At 41.4% G+C, this 16,441-nt stretch overlaps 1 protein-coding gene across 6 annotated transcripts in view; it reads right to left on the bottom strand.

Annotated features, from left to right (window-relative positions):
* atp10b (ATPase phospholipid transporting 10B) overlaps positions 1–16,441 on the bottom strand; it is a 258,000-nt gene that overhangs the window by 231,989 nt on the left and 9,570 nt on the right. Inside the window, exon 2 of one of the 6 annotated variants that reach the window (XM_048543004.2) lies at positions 13,698–13,847. The exons of 4 other annotated variants lie outside the window; for them this stretch is intronic. The gene's annotated coding sequence lies outside the window, so the exon portion shown is untranslated. Of the gene's footprint in view, positions 1–13,697; positions 13,848–16,441 lie in introns of those variants that run through there. One more of the 6 variants, XM_059650617.1, reaches the window with a different exon arrangement.

Here is a 16,441-nt window from a genome sequence, read left to right as displayed (position 1 = left end):
CATAAGACATAGGAGTGGAAGTAAGGCCATTCGGCCCATCAAGTCCACTCCGCCATTTAAATCATGGCTGATGGGCATTTCAACTCCACTTCCCTGCACTCTCCCTGTAGCCCTTGATTCCTTTTGAGATCAAGAATTTGTCGATCTCTGCCTTTAAGGCATCCAATATCCCGGCCTCCACTGCACTCTGCGGCAATGAATTCCACAAGCCCACCACTCTCTGGCTGAAGAAATGTCATCTCATTTCAATTTTAAATTTACCCCCTCTAATTTTAAGGCTGTGCCCACGGGTCCTAGTCTCCCTGCCTAACGGAAACAACTTCCTAGCGTCCACCCCTTCTAATCCATACATTATCTTGTAAGTTTCTATTAGATCTCCCCACAACCTTCTGAACTCTAATGAGTACAATCCCAGGATACTTAGCCGTTCATCATACGCTAAACCTACCATTCCAGGGATCATCTGTGTGAATCTCCGCTGGACACGCTCCAGGGCTAGTATGTCCTTCCTGAGGTGTGGGGCCCATTTGCAAATTGACTGCAGTATTTACCCACATAACAAGAAGTACATGTCAACAAATAAAAAAATGAATCGAATATTAAGCAAATTAAGAACTCCTGAGGATATAAAATGCTACATAATTACAAATTCATCGATACATCTTACAAGGTCTGAAAAACGGTTAGCAATTTTCAAATTGACATATTTAAATGATGGCAGTTAGCTTCAAAAGCATGCTTTGAAAATTATCCTTTTACTAATAATGCTAATGAGTGACTACATTCATTCTTACATCTTATTCCTATGCACATCTTCCGAAAGACTTTATGAGTCTTCAAATCAGTCAAAAAACATGGATTTAAGATATACCGGATGACTGCAAACTCAGTTTCAGAGACTAGCACTCAACACTGCAAATATTAGTTGGAATCTTACAGGAGCTTAAATGATGTGAACTATGATAAGGTTTGTGGTAGAATCACATGACTAGTCCAACAATGCCTAGCTTGACATCGAGAGCGACTCGCTGCATTTTTTAAGGCAGCTCCAGGTATCGAAGCAAGGTTTTCACAAGGCAGCAGTGATTTGCTAATTTAATGGGATTATTGCGTGTTAATGAATTTATTGACTCCACAGCTTTCTTCATTACCATGCAACTTCCTATCTTATCAGACCCACTCAGTAAACTGGATGCTAAGAATTCTTCATCTGAGTGCCTGGCAACATCTTGCCACTTGCTCAAAAGGAGCTCCATTTTTGACACCAGCATCTGAGCGCACACTCCAGCACTTTGACAGACCCTGGCATCAGACATGTGCCTACCCCTAAGAATTCTCATGACACATCTCTGATCTACTTAGTACGCTTCAATACTTCAATACTGCACCTCAGGCTGCATCTCTGGCTGTTAATTTTCTATCATAGGACTCACTCAGTCTGAGCTTACTTAGATGCTCACAGTATCCTTGTCTTGTCTTGCCTTGCCTTTCCTTGCCTTTTTTGCACCTTGCTTCTCAGGCAGGGATACCAAGCTCACAGTACTGCTGTACTGCTATTTAGCACAGACAAAAACATGTCACAGTTGTCAGCAATCCTCAGTAAAGTCAAGGAGTATAGCCTTCCGTAAGGGGGCCCGGCCTCAGTAAGTCAAGGGTAGCCTCTGCTACCAGTCCAGAGACTTGGTCACGGTCAGTAGGCTACTTGGGAACATTCACTGTGAGGATTTTCTCCACATGAAGGGCAAGAAGCTGAAGTCAGGCCATGTAGCACTTGTCTCAACTCCATCTAACCTATTAGGGGCTTTTTCCTCCTGGAATAAGGGACTGTCAGATAGTTAGGGAGAATAACATGAGTGGCTTAGCTGTTGTTTATAGTACAGTTTGAGAGGTGTTGGAAACAAGTGTGTAGGCAGTACAGAGAGCGTGCAGAGTGAACAGTGTTGAGGGTTGTCGTGGGTGACAGTGAATGAAGAAAAGTAGTAAGGGAAGTAGGGTGTGGGCCACAGTGGGTGCTGGTTGCATTGGCAGAGATAGAGTGAGTGTAAGGTAACAGAGAGGAAGTGGTGGTACTTACTCTGGCAGAGTGGAGAAGATCATTGCTCTGCATCTTACATTACTGGGCACTCCTCCAGATAGCCAAGACTGCAGTGATTCGAGTGCCAACCTCAGACTATATGGTAAGATCACGTGTTGTGGCTGCATTGCTTGTAAGGGGAGAAGATGATGTCCTCTTTGCCCCATGCTGTCCAGCAGGACCTCCAGGTCCGTTCGCACAGAGTGAGGCACCGACTTTCCCCTGTTTGCATTATGCATCACAAATATTGTAAGGTACACAAAGAATTTTTAATGATAGTGCTGGCACCATGGGTGTTGGCCAATCCTGGGATATGCTGGTAATTGTTACTTGTTCTGGGAATTCCTGGCAGTAAGATAGGAGTAGAGGAGTGGGGTAGGGGGTAATTATTGAGGTGACTCTAGTAAGGTACAGTGGGAGATCTCACTCAGTCTCATGGCAAAAACCTTCCAATAAACTTGACAAAACCGTCCATGAAGAAAGTTAAGATGCAGCCTATTATCTTTAACTTTTAGTGTGATTAGCAGTTTTAAATTGAAAGAAATTTTTGATTTCCTGCATTTCTGAATTACCCAAAGGGCTCACTGTTGAGTTCAAGTTTCTTACTTCCAATTCTACTAATATGTTGGATGTCAGCAGGAAATTGTGGGAATCTCTCTGGGAGATGAAATTAAGAGTTATGCTTGAACTTGTTCGGACTTGACAAAGCCTGACAGTTCAGTACAGCATTGTCAGTGCATTGCACTTTTGCAAGTGTAATAATTTGAATGTGACATTGAATTTGAAGTTCTGTTGCCTGCCTATTCAGGTGAACATAAAACATTTCCTGCACATTCAGAGAAAGACAGGTCACTTTGATGTTCTGTCCAGGGCAACATTTGAAGCATTCACCATAGGGAACTGTCAAATCAGTTATGAGCAGCATCAAATTTGCTTGGCAGTGGCAATCAGTAGATGGAACTATTCCTACCATCCTGATCCCTACTCCAGACTGCTGGAAGATTACAGGAACCCATATAGAGAATTCCACTGAGCTGAGTGCGGGTCTGAGCCAAGTCCAGGGTGGACAGATTAAAAAGCCTGCCTCCATTTGCAAAAAAGATTTTCTCTCAGTGCTTCTGAGTTGGAGAATGGTCGACATATATTGTTGAACTTTCTGATCACTTTAGCAATTCCCACCTGAAATAACTGTGCAGAGGCCAGTATCCTGTCACAAAGTCACACTTCATCTATGTGTGCACAGTACTTGGCCCTGACCAGCCAGCTTAAAGCCCATCCCTAGACCAAGGAGACCTTCGAAATCTCCAGTTTATACCTGTTAGCCGGAGCCAGATCTCTCTGAATGGCCCAGGGTTAACAACTCCAATCAAGGATCTCACAGTCAATAAGATCCATTGGTTCCAATCACTACAGCCATCCACAGCCAAGTCTGGGAATATATGCCTGTTCTATCTCTTGTAGCTTCTCCTGGGATATTTCCATCCCATGCGCAGTGCCACCAAATCATAACCTGTCTCTTGTATCCGGAGCATCTTGGGAGATTTTCCTCATCTTCTTCAGGTGATAATGGTATCGAGGCTGCCTCCATCTCAGACTCTGAGTTTTCTCCAATGCTAGATGGAGGGGGAGAACCCACATTTTCTGTTCTGTGGGGCCAGGTATGTTTTGGTCCTGCCCAGTTTGCAAAGAAGCAGTCTCAGGGCATCCATGTTTATTCAGGACTGTCTCGTCTATCAGAATTTTGTGTTTCATGGGACCACGTTGACCATGTCGACCTCATCTCAAACCCATGCCAGGCTATATCAGTGGTTCTGACACCAAACTTTGTCTCCTGAATTAAACTACCTCCCTCGCTCAGATGAGCATGTGGCCAGTCTGGCATGGCAACCTCCCGGTGGCCCATGTGGTAATCTTTGGACAGTATGTGGTGATCTCTTGGTGTGGCATGGACTGGACTTGGACGTCCAGTCTCAAAGTGATTCCAAAGTGATCACCCGGCCTCACGAACCTTGAGGTGAAGTGTGGCCAGAAGTAAGGCCCAGTGCAGACTGGACTGGGTGCCAGCATGGACTGGGTCAGAAGACCATTGTTCTAAACTTTTTATGCTTCTCCATTTTATAACTTATCCCGAAAGTCTGCAGTGCTGAACTTTTTTACTTCTCTATTTTTCCGAGAACCAGTACTGAAAAAGTTATAAATGTGGATCTTTGCACCTAAGAATGTGCCATAAGGGACGACTTGTACGTGTATCACCATGCTCATTTTAATACTTGTGACAATAAAGCTAATTCTAAATTCTGTTTATAATTCTAATTCCAAACAATGCTTGCAGCTTTACAATCATCATCCCTCTGTTTGTCAAATGAATGCAATGCACATCCAAACACTTTGAATGGGTGTCCGCAATGACCAGGAACACTGGCCCCATAAAAGGACTGGCGTTGTTGATGTGCAACCAAGTTCAGAGTTTACATGCCCATTGCCACAAATGTGGGGGTGCAGCTGACTGTCGTTTTTGCCCTTATTGGCACTTTGGGCACTTCCCCACCAAAGCAGCAATGTTGGCATCCAATCCTGGCCATCAGACATAGCTTCTTGCCAACATCTTCATTTTGGAAACCCGCTGCATGACCCTGGTGGAGTTCAGCCAGCATCCGGTAGTGTCCTTTGCTCGGGACAATCACTCTTTCTCCCCATCATAATGTGTCATCTTCTACTGTGATCTGGCATCACCGGGTCCAGAAAGGTTTCAGTCCAGGTTCTTTCTCCCCCATTATCACCAGCTGTTTTAGTTTTACCAGGAATGTTTACTTCAACTCAAAGACGACTGTTACAAGTGAGCTATTTTCAGGTATGCATCGTTTTCTCTCATTGCCACTGTACAGATGCCAGTATCCTGTCACCAAGTCACCCTTTATTTACATGTGCACAGTTCATGGGCTCTGACCAGACAGCTCAAAGCCAGTTCCTAGACTGAGAAGACCTTTTGAATCTCCCATTTATATCAGTTGGCCAGGTTAACAAACCCAATCAAGGATCTTCTAGTCAATGAGATCCACCTGACCCTGACTCCAATCACTATTATGATCCTAACTTCACTCCCTCATCCATTATCCATTTTATGAGCTGAGGTCATATTATATCTGCTGGAAGCCATTGAAAATGCTGTAAAATTCCATGAGTAATCAGATTCATAACTGCTGTCACAACAGACCCTGACTGAGTACATAAAGGCAAGGGAGTAGATGGAAGATTTACACCTGATTAACAGTGCAGGCTATCTTTTCAATAGATTCAAATGTGCTCTACATTTTTGGCCATTCAAGAAACAGTGATTCATTTTGAAACTTCTCCATATTTTACTTTGCTGTTTGCCACTTGAATCTGATCCAACAAAACACTTTAACAGAAAATGGAAAAATTCTACCTGCAAAATTCAATGCACTTGCACAGAAGGTCAGTGACATTGATTTTATTGTAATTGTGGATGCACTGAGAATGGAATTTGGAACTGGAACTGGGGAAAATGCACCTTTGTTGCTGCTTCATCTTCGCTTATCATTGCACCCTTGCCATCCTCTGAATGCTCTCCACATTGTCACCTCAACAACCCACTGACCTCCATCTCCCCTTCACTGCTACTTTGCCTCCCCACTGGTTATCACCTTTGCAACTCCCTTCACTTTCAGTTGACCTCCACCCTTACCATCCTGCTGACTGCCTCATTACTATCCTATTGTTCCTTCTTCTTATTCTTCTGTGACCACCCTTCACCATCCCACTGTCTGCTTCCTTCACCCTTCTGCTGACTATAACCCTTCACCATCACAATGACCATGATCTCCACCTCAGGACCAGCCCCTCACTGCTGCTTTCGTCACTCTGCCCAGGGAGTGGAGCAATAGGAGCGTTGGTGTGTGGCATTGAGATTCTTCCTGAATGCTCCTTTGGATCAACAGGTTTTTCATTGATATCAGGGGCAGCAGGCTTTTACATGAAGTAAATGTCTGGCAAGAAGCCAGTATACAAGTCCTGTGACATCACTGCAGTGATGTCACAGTCATTGCCACTACATGGTCTATGAATGCATCCTGTGCATTTGCGTGTCAGTAAATAAAGCCTAAATTCAAAAGCCTGTATAATTCAATTGAAAATTTGTCTCATTATCACGTACTAATGATGCTAACAGCTGTGCTAATTCCCGATCTGGCTGTCTAATGAATGTGTTACCTCAGGCAAACAGGTAGCTCTCACATGACCAAATATATCTCCTTTAATGCAAAAAGTGGGCACATTGAAGGATTTACACAGGTACTTCCAGTCCCTGCCATTTTCTCTTACATTCTAAACCATTCTTGGGAATTAAAAATGCCCCCTTCACATCACGTACAGACTCAGTATGAACACTGAAATCAAAGACATCATTTCCTCACATCATGGTTGTAACATATCTTAAAGTACATATCCAATACCGATAGATGTTATAATTAATTAACAGAGAAATCAAATGAACCATAAAAGCTTGCTGGCTTTTAATTGAAGGAAGGGGAAGTTTAAGTAGATTGATATTCTGTTAGACAGCACCGAGAAGTTATTAGATACTGCTCTACATGCCAAATTGAAAAGGTCATAATATGTAATTAACACAAGTACCCAAACTGTAATAAAGTTCAGAAATTCATATAAGGCAGTAACAAGTTATTGAGTGATCAGTGAATAGAAATATCAATATCTTGATAGTCACAATGTGCTTCATTCAACTGCTTATATAATAGCCTATGAAATTGAACAAACTTGAGAAAATTAAACTGCAAAATTTAGACAGTACGGCCATTAATTTAAAACTGTTCAAATGATGTTTCCAACAGTTCCAACAGAGGGTGCTGTTGTCAGCTTCATCAACATCAGAGGGGTTCTGAAAACATTGAGCCCAGCAGATTATTAAACACGGAGAATTTAGTGACAAAATCTCGCATCAAAAGGAATATTGATGAGCAGTGAAGCTTCAAAATAATCAAAATTCTTCACACAAAATGGCTACAATCAGAGATACTCTGTTTTTATCATTTGAGTTTTGGAGGACTTGTAATTTAGTGGGGTGAACAAAAATGAAAAACTGAAAATCAGTTTAATTTTCAGCCCTTAGATTACCGTTGAGCAAACAGGAAATGTTTATTTATATTATATTTCTTCAAGTACATGGGAATACTAAAATTATTTTCTTAAAGTCTCATTTTTATCACATCTCATTGTTTTAGAATTCAGTCAGATATGCCAGGCCTACAATGGAGATATGACAAACTTCAGATAAATCAAGGCTGAAAAACCATCCAGTTATAATTCCGGTAAACATGAGTCTCTGTACTGATGAGGATAAAACATTATCTTGAATCAGAAAACATATGGATTAAAAGATATAGTTTGTGTAAGGTAAGTAATGTCTGTGGAAGATTCTGTGACAGTGACAAAAGCACTTGTCCTTTTAAAAAAAGATTAAGGACATTTTAATCAGACCAATAATCAAACAATTTATGATTGCAACAACTCCAGAGACATGTATCCCATCACCAAGTCACCCTTTATTTACACATGGTGAGTCCTTAACACTGATCCAGCTCCCTCACAGCCAGCACTCAGAATGAACAGGATGTCTGACAGTCCTGTTTATTTCTGTCAGACAGGGCTCCCTGATTGTACCAGATTAACATCCCTAATCAGGAAATTCATATTTTATGAGGTTCACCTGGCTGACCCCATTATAATCACAACATCTCTTCTCCCCATCCCCCCGCCCCGATCTGACGTGGGTCTGTGGATATAAGAACATAAGAACGAGGAGCAGGAGTAGGCCATCTGGCCTCTCGAGCCAGCCCCGCCATTTAATAAGACCATGGCTGATCTTTGAGACTCAGCTCCACTCATCCACCTGCTCACCATACCCCTTTATTCCATTACTGTTCAAAAATTTATCTAGCCTTGCCTTAAAAACATTCAGTGATTTAGCTTCAACCACTTCACTGGGCAGGGAATTCCACAAATTCACAACCCTTTGGGGAAAAAAGTTCCTCCTGACCTCAGTCCTACATCTGCTTCCCTTTATTTTGAGGCGATACCCTCTTGTCCTAGTTTCACCTGCTAGCGGAAACAACCTCCCTGCCTCCACTTTATCTATTCCCTTCATAATCTTATATGTTTCTGCAAGATCTCCCCTCATTCTTCTGAATTCCAATGAGTATAATCCCAGTCGGCTCAGTTTCTCCTCATAATCCAACCCTCTCAACTCTGGAATCAACCGAGTGAATCTCCTCTGCACCCTGTCCAGTGCGAGTTTATCCCTTCTCAAGTAAGGAGACCAAATCTGCACACAGTACTCCAGGTGTGGCCTCACCAGGACCCTATAGAGCTGCAGCATAGCCTCCCTGTTTTAAACTCTATCCCTCGAGCAATGGCAGACAAAATTCCATTTGCCTTTTTAATTACCTGCTGCACCTGCAATGCTACCTTCAGCGTTTCATGCACAAGGACACCCAAGTCCCTCTGCACAGCAGCGTGCTGCAATTTTTTACCTTTTAAAACATAGTCCATTTTGCTGTTTTCCCTACCAAAATGGATGACCTTACATTTATCAACATTGTACTCCATCTGCCAGACCTTCGCCCAATCACTATATTCATCTGCAGACTTTCAGTGTCTTCTGCACACTTTGCTCTGCCAGTCACCTCAGTGTCATCTGCAAATTTTGACACACCACACTTAGTCCTCAACTCCAAATCATCTATGTAAATTGTAAACAATTGAAGTCCCAACACTGATCCCTGAGGCACACCACTAGCCACTGGCCGCCAACCAGAAAAACACCCATTTACCCCTACTCTTTGCTTTCTACTGGTCAACCAATCCTCTATTCATGCCAGTACATTACCTGTAATACTATGCAACTTTATCTTATGTAGCAGCCTTTGGTGTGGCACCTTGTCAAATGTCTCCTGGAAATCCAGATACACCACATTCACAGGTACCACATTGTCCACCACACAAGTAATGTCCTCAAAGAATCCCACCAAATTAGTTAAACATGACCTATCCTTCATGAACCCATGCCGGGTGTTCCCAATGGGAAAATTTATATCCAGATGTCTTGCTATTTCTTCCTTAATGATAGATTCAAGCATTTTCCCCACTAACAAAATTAACTGTACCTGTCTCTGCCTCCCTAACCGGTTCTTCCTCTCACCCAACCCTTCCTCCCACCCCAAGCCGCACCCCCATCTACCTACTAACCTCATCCCACCTCCTTGACCTGTCCGTCTTCCCTGGACTGACCTATCCCCTCCCTACCTCCCCACCTACACTCTCTCCACCTATCTTCTTTACTCTCCATCTTCGGTCCGCCTCCCCCTCTCTCCCTATTTATTCCAGTTCCCTCCCCCGATCCCCCTCTCTGATGAAGGGTCTAGGCCCGAAACGTCAGCTTTTGTGCTCCTGAGATGCTGCTTGGCCTGCTGTGTTCATCCAGCCTCACATTTTATTATCTTGGCCTATAGTTGCCTGCTTTTGTCTACTTCCTTTTTTAAACAGCGGCGTCACATTGGCTGTTTTCCAATCTGCAGGAACCGTCCCAGAGTCCAGTGAATTTTGGTAAATAATTACTAGTGCATTTGAAATTTCCCCCATCACCTCTTTTAGTACCCTGGGATGCATTTCATCAGAGCCAGGAGACTTGTCTACCTTTAGCCCCAATAACTTGCCCAGCACTGCCTAGTTAGTGATAATGGCAGCATTGAGATCCTCACCTGCTATAATGTTCTTGCTATTAGTTTTCGGCATGTTATTTGTGTCTTCCACAGTGAAGACTGACAGGAAATTGCTGTTTAATGTCTCGGCTATTTCCTCATTCCCAGTTATTAAATTGGCCTTCTCATCCTCTAAAGGACCAATGTTTACCTTTGCCACTCTTTTACGATTTATATATTTATAAAAGCTTTTGCTGTCTGTTTTTATATTCTGAGCTAGTTTATCTATTTCTCATTATCTATCTCACTTTTCTTTATAACTTTTTTTGTGGCATTCTGTTGGCCTTTAAAGATTTCCCAGTCTACTAGTTTCCCATTACTCTTTGCTCTTTTGTATGCGATTTTTTTTCAATCTGATACTTTCCTTTTTTTCCTTAGACATCCGTGGCTGGCTCTCTCTTTTCCTACAGATTTTCCTTATCATTGGAATATACTTCTGCTGAGCACTGTGAAAAATTGTTTTGAAAGTCCTCCACTGTTCCTCAGTTGACCCACCATAAAGTTTTTGCTCCCATTCTACCTTAGCTAACTTCTCCCTATCCCATCATAGTCTCCTTTGTTTAAGCACAGGACATAGGTACTGAATTTAACCTTCTCACACTCCAACTGTATTTTAAATTCTGTATTTTTAATACTGTGATCTCTCGTCAGCTTTCCTGCTCCTCTGAAGCTACTTGGCCTGCTGTGTTCATCCAGCTCTACACCTTGTTATCGCAGACTCTCCAGCATCTGCAGCTCCTACTATCCCATGAATCCATGCATTTTAGAAAGTTCTGTTATAGGGCCAGAAATGCAGAAAACAAACTTCTTGAAACTTTTTGAAAATTACAGGTGTACATTGCAAACAATATTGCTGGTTTACAACAGGAGTCCTTGTCACCTGGTTGATAAACAAATCTGGCTGAGCTAATCAGGTCGGTAATGTGGGCAATTTTACTGCAACCTGTGCAATGGATAGGATAAGATCAATATATTGAGAGCATTCAAGTCAAAGAATTGCAGGATTCTTAGTTTTAAAGATGTACCTTGAATTTGATACATGAAACCTTGTTCTATTGAATCCTCAAACTGAATTCTGCATACTGTCATCTTAATGGACCATGTAGTAGGGTCACTGTCATAAAATTCAGAAAACATTTTTGCAGATCGGTTAATGAAAGGATGTAATGGGGAAAAGTTCTTCCATCCCGAGAGAAACACAAATGGAATCTAAAAGCATTTCTATAAATGTCAATGCTGGAAAAGTAAAGATTTAAAATTGAATAGTTATGTGGAAACAAAGAAAGAAAAGGGTGATCTCTTCACATGTCCTTCACTGAATGTTTAGCGAATAGAATTCAACAAGAAAGTTTAGTGACAAAAAGAAATTCTTGTCAACAGAGAACAATTTTGTGTGATAGAAGGATCTGTGTGATGAGAAAAAAGTGTGAAAACTTTAAGCTGCATGAGAAGTGTATATATTTACAAATCAACTGGTAGTTTACACACAATATCTAAGCATTGCAAAACAGAATAGAGTTAGATAAATTAGATACAGAAAAATCACCAACTAAAGGTACGCATTCAGAGCTGTTATCCAGAGAGACCTGGTGGAAATAGCACTCTGTGACAATTGGGAAAGGAAATAATGTACAAGGGTGTTCATAGCCAGGGTGTTCTGATTTATGGTAAAGAATGGCTAATGAGAACTGACATCTCCTCTAAAACAAATAAAGTGAGAAGGGAGACTGAGATGACAAAATAAAATTACGTGTCAAATATTGTTAAAAAGTGAGCCAACTCTTTCTCCTCTTTGCTCAATCAGCCCGCTGCCACCACAACAGTTGTCTTTTTGCACCACACAAGCTAAAAATAGTCACCGCATCTTTGGAAGCATTAAACTTTGAAGCTCAATGTGACTTTTAAAACTATTTTGTATTTTAAGAGATTAAAGTGTATTGAGCCAAACAGAAGTACTGATGGCACTAAACAGCCTTCATCACAGTTTGTATTCTATGCCACTGGGCTAGAGAAGCTGATCTTCTGATCTCAGTGTTTAAGTTGCTCCAAACAGACAGATGGAGCAAAAATAATCCCAATGCAGAGCAGATCAGTGTGCTTTTAAAAATAGAAAAATTAAGTCAACATTAAATTTCAATCTGGGAATTTGCATATTCTAGCCCTCTTAGTCTTTTGCTCAGATTTCAGAAAGCAATGGTTTTACTACTTGAGTCAGAAGGGAATGCTTCTGAAGGGAAAGGCTGTTTTGTTATCAAAATTACTTTGCAGAGCCACAACTGCCTCAGTCTTAAACTAGCTAGAAAATCTCCTAACAGTTCAGCCACTGCATGCAAAAATATCCAGAGCTTTCAGTTGTAAACTCGTTGGAACAGCATTTTACCTCTACCTGGGACATATCAAATGAAGAATAACTGAGTTGGTGGGAGGATGGGGTTGTAGAAACAGAGGTGAGCAGAAGAGACAGAATGAGAAATTCTAGGTAGCGTTGCTCTTAGGATCCAGAGGTGAGGGGTAGGTTGGTCTCTTGTTCAAAGGCACTCAGTGGGGCCTGGCATCAGAAGATGGGGAGCTGCCTCTCTGCCCATTTTGCTAATTCCCCTCCCCCTCCTCCATGAATGTCACACCCACAACCCCTCTTCCACTTTATTATAGCCTGGATCCATCCATAATTTTAGGCCTTGAATTGTTATTATAAGGCATTAGGCTCTGAAAGGTTATAGGTGAGGAGAGATTAAGCACCACCCAATAGGACAATGCCACGTGGACTTGGACAAGGGAACTCTTGAATATCTACGTAGACAGACATAACGTCTAAGTTTCCCTCATGGTCTTAGCAGCGATCCAACATGTGCTTGATTATTACCATATCATAAATTGTAGCCTGTTTAATTCAAAAGTCTCTTGGTTAGTATCCAAAGCAAGCTCTGGAGATCTAAGCCTAAATGGAAGGATTATCGCAGCAGGTATACCTTATGGAGACCAATAGTCCAGATAGCATATATAAAATTATGACTAGAGATGAGAATTCATTGTAGAACATGGTGATTAGTGGTACACATTGCAGTGATGTTCAAATTTCCTTCAACTTATGCTTTATGTTAACAAACATCCATATTGTGAAAATAATAGTTTTAGGCAATCTGTATGTAGCAGAAATTTCATAACGGCTGTATATGGTCAGGCACTCTGAAATGTGAAGCACTTTTATTAATTCCAACATTTTTCCAGTTTCCTGATAGTGTTGTCAAACTATATTGATTTAAACACTGTTATGCATAAAGACGTTTTTTTTCACAAACTCAAAGCTTTACCACTATCAAAGAATACCTTAACTCCAGCAAAAGTATTCTTGGAGCAGATCCAAAGTTATCCTAATCTCTCCAAAAGGGAGGCGTATAAAACATTCCTCCAGTCCTCACACCCACTCATTTCCTGTCAGTTCCTTCCACTTTTACATGCTATACCAACCCATTGAGTATCCAGAAGTATACGTGGATGCATTGAAAAATCTATGGATCCATTACTTCAATTTTTGTTTTACAGCCTACTCTGTACTGAGAAAAGCCATCCCACTCATCCACATTTGACACATACCAACTGCTCTTGACAGGTTGAACAATTCCAAAGGATTTATATGTTATTTATGCACAGTTAACTATGTCAAAATCTGCCAGGTACTTCTGAAAGAATTATTGATATGCATCTTCCCCACAAGAAATTGCTGGTACTTAACACCCCAAAGGACTCAGAACACCACCTCCAAATTTTCCCAAAGAAATACCAAAGCACTCCAAAGGGGTAGCCTGGTTATCTAAAACAAATGTACTTACAAGAGTGATATTGACTAATCTCCAAACTCTGGGTTCAAAACACCAGTGAGTTCAACATTTGATTTCAGTGGAAGCAGCTGGTCAGTGAAATAACTAGCCATCTCAGGGAACTGTGCATGCTTGAAATGTGACCGAACTCCAATTCCACCCCTGTAAACAAGAGACAGGAGAAATGCCAAGTTCAGGGGTGAAATTTGGAGTACTTAGCTTATTTTGGCATTTTCAACGTGACGGACGATCTATGGGTCAATATCAATACTCTAAGGAAACCGATCGTACACAAGCAGCGCCCCAGTAATTAAGAAGGAATACCTTACCTACTAAACAGTAAGCCACTTGTAGAAGATTTGCAGAAGTAGAACATAGTCACAGAGCAATAAGACAATAAATAACTATTCACAATGATGTTAGTGAGGTGAAAAAGGTTACAGTTGAAGAAAAGCAAAAAGGATTCCAAGGGGAAATGTGCAATCCAAACCAAGCTTCTCCGCAAAAGGTGTTTGACATGCTTGCCTTCATTGGTCATTTCTTTGGGTACAGGAGTTGGGACGTTATGGTGAGGTTGCACAGGACATTGGTGAGGCCTCTTCTGGAATACTGCATCCAGTTCTAGTTGCCCAATTATAGGAAGAGTATTATCAAGCTGAAGTGGGCTCAGAAGACATTTACCAGGATATTGCCAGGTATGGCAGGTTTGAGTTATATGGAAGGGCTGGATAGATTGAGAGATGACTCGATAGAAGTTTATAAAATAATGAGGGGCACAGATGGAATAGATGGTAGTTGTTCTTTCCCTAAGATGGGGAATTTCAAGACTAGGGGATACATTTTTAAAGTGAGAGGAGAGAGATTTTAAAAAGACATGAGGCAACTTTTCACACAAAAGATGGTTCCTTTGTCGAATGAACTTCCTAATAAAGTGGTTGATACGGGTACAATCACAAAGTTTAAAAGACATTTGAATGGATATATGAATAAGAAAGATTTGGAGGGAAATAGGCCAGGAGCAGACAGGTGGGATTAGTTTAGCTTCGAGTTATGTTCGGAATGGACTGGTTAGACCGAAGAGTCTGTTTCTATGTTGTATGGCTCTATGAAAAAGTTAGTTATGTCAATGGACATTTAAATAATTTTAAGCTTGATATGGAGGCAAGAGTCACCATATTACTAAATAATGCACCTCGAGAGGACAAATATTACTTACAGTTTACAATAGTGAAACTATATGGTCCATGAAATAGAGCTTTCAAGATATGCTATAGGCAACTCAGGTGAGGTGAAAGTGACTGTCCTTTACATTAAGTCAGCATTTCACTGGGTATTGCATTGAAGAACCCTCACAAACTGGAGTCAATGGGAATCAGAGGAAAATTCTCTGCTGTGTTGTTGTCATACTTAGTACAAATGAAAATGATTGTAGTTAGTAGGAGTCAATTTTCTCAGTCCAAGATATTAGGAGATCCTTAGGATAGTGTCTGAGGCACAACAATGTTTACCTGCTTCGTCAATTACCTTTTCACCATGACAAGGTCAGAGGTAGGAATGTTTTCTGAAGACTGCACAATATTCAGCACTATTCGTGACCCTTCAGATACTGAAGTAGTCCGCGTCCATGTGTAGTAAGACCTTGACAAAATGCAAGTTTGAGCCAACAAATGACAAGTAACGTTTGCACCACGTAAATATCAGGCATTGACCATCTCCTCTTGACATTCAGTGACATTAATATTCCTGAATAATAGAAGGCTGGCAGTTCAGAAATAGGCCATGCAGCCCATCAAATCCTCCAAAGAGCATGCCACCCTTTTCCTGCAACCTTGCATTTACCATGTCTTATCTACTTAGCCTGCACATCTTTGGACTGTGGGGTGAATATTGGACCACCTGGCAGAAATTCACACAGACACAGGGCAAACATGCAAACCTCCCAAGGCCGGAATTGAACACAGACCCCTGGCACTGTGAGGCAGCAGTACTAACCATTGTGCCACCATCCCTCATTATTGATATCCTGGTGGTTAACATTGACAAGAAACTGAATTGGACCAGCCATAAAAATATTATGGCTACAAGAGTAGGTCAGAAGCTAGAACTTCAAGGATGAGCAACTGACCTATTGTCCCCAAATTCTGTCTACAATCTATAAGATCCAAATCAGGATTATGGTAGAATGCTCAATACTTGCCTGGATGAGTGCAGCTCCAACAACATTCAAATTTGACACCATCCAGGCCAAAGCAGCCTGCTTTTTTGGTACCCTATCAGTCATCTTCAACAAACACTTGCTTCATCATGGATACAAAGTTACAACAGTGAGTACCATCTTCAAGATACAATGCAAAGTCTCACAAAGGTTTCTCCAAAACAATCTTCCAAACCTACAGCCTCTGGCATCTAGAAAGACAATGGTAGTAAATGCACAGAAACACCACAATTGCAAGTCTCCATACAAGCTGCATACCATCCTCACTTGGAAATTTATAGCTACTCCGTCATTATTGCAGGGTCAAAATTCTGAAACTCCTTTCCTACAGCTCTGAGGGTATATTCACACTCCAAAGATTCCACTGGTGCAAGAAGCAGCTCACCAACACCATCTTCTTTGGAATAATTAGGGATGGGTCCCGAACATTGGTCTAGCAGTTGACATCTACCTTTCATGGTCAATTAAACATAATTCTATAACACAAGGATCGTCAATTAGAAGAGGATATATATATATTTCACAATTAAGAATTCTCACT

The sequence above is a fragment of the Stegostoma tigrinum genome, chromosome 13 (assembly GCF_030684315.1).
Source record: "Stegostoma tigrinum isolate sSteTig4 chromosome 13, sSteTig4.hap1, whole genome shotgun sequence".
In the NCBI taxonomy this organism is placed as follows: domain Eukaryota; kingdom Metazoa; phylum Chordata; class Chondrichthyes; order Orectolobiformes; family Stegostomatidae; genus Stegostoma; species Stegostoma tigrinum.
This window is presented reverse-complemented; position numbering and strand designations above follow the sequence as displayed.